At 43.8% G+C, this 2743-nt stretch overlaps 1 non-coding gene across 1 annotated transcript; it reads left to right on the forward strand.

The window, feature by feature from the left end:
• Positions 1–209: 209 nt before the first annotated feature.
• Positions 210–282, forward strand: TRNAF-GAA (transfer RNA phenylalanine (anticodon GAA)). The gene has a single exon. It is a non-coding gene; the product is annotated as a tRNA-Phe (tRNA).
• Positions 283–2743: the final 2461 nt, after the last annotated feature.

Genomic DNA, 2743 nt, shown 5'->3' on the forward strand with positions numbered 1-2743 from the left:
TGGATATCAAGTGCCTGGAGATAAGAAGTTAACCTGCAAACTAGGGCTCAGGGGATCTCATCACTTTATACAAGTATCTGAATTTATGCCCTTCTCAAACATTTCCAGTAACAGGACAAGAGTCAAATGTCCACAAAGCCAGTCTGAATGGTATTGGTCTAAAATATAATTGTTACATCAGGTTTTGCAAATAATCATGCTAGGGCAGGGCTGAAGTAGCTCAGCTGGGAGAGCGTTAGACTGAAGATCTAAAGGTCCCTGGTTCAATCCCGGGCTTCAGCAATGTTTTGCAGTAGTTTTGAACATTCCAGTTCTGGGCTCACCAGCACAAAACAGACATGCCATGGAAAAACTGTAGAAAGTGCAGCAAAGGGCCAGGAAGGGACTGGAAAAGACTACCATGTAAGAAAGGGTTAACTTTAGTCTGAATTACAGCTTACCTTGAAGCAAATTCTCTCACTAAAATTTATCTTTTTTTTCTCCAGGTGGAAAAGTTTTGGTGCATCTAATTGTTGCTTACAGAGAAACAGCTCCATATCTCTGATGAACCTTTCTACCCTTTCCTGATACTCTTCTATTCCTAGTCCAACCTTTTTGAGATGATAGCACTGAAGTGCAAGCACCCCAAAAGTTCCACAAGTGAGTAACTGTGTTTTCTGTTTTTCTCAGTGTTTCTTCCTAACTGATTAGTGGTCTGTAGAGGCCTTCAGGCAAATAGTAGAGACAAGACCTCAACTTCAAGTTCTCTGGAAAATGAAGTGAAATACAGTGAACTTCTGATTATACATTTCTCAGGTCTCTTCCAAAATAGAGCAAAGGCCTCTCATTTCTCCTTTTCAGTCTATTGGTGCTATTTAACCTTTGGACATTACATTATCATATCATGCAGTGCTTGATGAATAATGATTACTGAATAATAAACAGTGAGTAATGACTTATGCGTATATGAATGACATCACGACCTGCTCAAGCCTTGAAGAGATATCTTGAGTCTTCTGGGCAAATCTCTCTGTCTACAACTACTATCCACTATCAGGTAGGTCCAGAACAGGCATTGCTCTCCTGCACAGCTCATCAAATCTACCAGCTGCTCACCCAGCACAGCCTTTTGCAGATCTGACTCATTTGGGCAGGTTTTTCTAGTTCAGTGATACATCAGATAGAAAATGCATTTCCTTTGACCCTTTACTCTTATTTTCTATGCCTACATCAGGACTCAGTTAGGTGTGTAAGAATCCCAGGCAATGCTCACAGCTTTAGGAACACTTAAATATGCTGAACTTCTCTGACTTCATCTACCACGCTACAGAAGTGAAGCCTTGGACCCTAAGGACAGAAGGAAAATAAGATAGCAGACATATTGATCATGAGTCAGAGAGCAATGAGCTGGCAGAAGCTAAGAGTTCAAGCAGTCCAACTAAACAGTATTTTGACTCGATGCTAGACTCTTGGTTTAACATATATGCTGAGAATCTAGAGTCACTGCTTGGATACCAGTACTGCCCAGTGCCCCTCCAGAATGCTTAAATATGCTCACTGTCATTCTCCTAAGCAATGCCCATCTGTGCCTCAGGAATAACATGAAGCAGGGATCACTCCCAAGTGGAAGTTTGGACATAGGGAATTGCTATTGACTAGGGCAGTAGGGGAGAAGATTTTAGCAGTATGGAACAGGCTGTGCTGCCCTTCAGCATGACCTGGACAGGCTGGAGAGTTAAGCAGAAAGGTTCATTATAAGATTCAACACGAGCAAGTTCTACACCTGGGGAAGAATAACCACATGCATATATACAGGTTAGGGGCTGACCTGCTGGAAGGGAGCACTGCAGGGAAGGACGTGAGTGTCCTGGTGGACAACAGGTAGACCATGAGCCAGCACTGTGCTCTCATGGCCAAGAATATTAGTGGCATCCTGCAGTGCATTGCAAATAGCATGGCCAGCAGGTCAAGGGAGATGACATCAGTGCCACTGAACAGAACAGACCAAAGAGCACTTGGTGTTTTCCACCACTATTCTCCATGATGGATCACTTCCACCCTTATCTCAGGAAATTAAGAAGTGCTAGCCACAATGAAGATAAGGATTTGGAGTAGAGATGAACAGATAAATCACATCCAGTTAAATGAATTCCCTGAACTGAAAAGTGTCAGGGGACCAGGTCAAGGCCAGGTTGGATAGTGCCCTGGGCAGCCTGTTCCAGTGGGTGGCAACTCTGCCCATGGCAGGGGGTTTGGAATTATATGATCTTTAAGGTCCCTTCCAACCTAAACCATTCAATAATTCTAAGAAATGGAAGAAATTTTCAGGAGCTGCCACGTGGATTTGTCCTATACTTGTTTCTCCCTGGTATATCTTTACAGACACTATTGGAGGATTCATGGCCTAAGCCACCACCATGAATGTGCTGGTGACAACTGTGCATCCCCAGCACAGCCTCAGCCCAGTGCAAGGAAATGCCTGTAAACAAACTGCTTTGAATCCTGATCCACAGCTGTGGGATGGCAAAGGAAAGACTCCTACTAATGCTTGCAACAGACATTGCACCCTGCAGGATGCAAAGAAATCCCTAGAGACCATAATGCAGTAACAGTAGAACTAATAATATCCGACTCCAGCTCCACTCTTCCCTAAAGCAGCTCCATCTCAAGCCTCAGCACTGTAAATTCCAATGTTTCTCTGCCTTTAGCTCAAAGAAGGGTTAACAACAGCCTCGTTCTTGCTCACCGGGAGGCAGCGAGGGAA

This window comes from Tympanuchus pallidicinctus, unplaced genomic scaffold (genome assembly GCF_026119805.1).
Source record: "Tympanuchus pallidicinctus isolate F22 unplaced genomic scaffold, pur_lepc_1.0 scaffold5, whole genome shotgun sequence".
NCBI classification, from domain to species: Eukaryota; Metazoa; Chordata; class Aves; order Galliformes; family Phasianidae; genus Tympanuchus; species Tympanuchus pallidicinctus.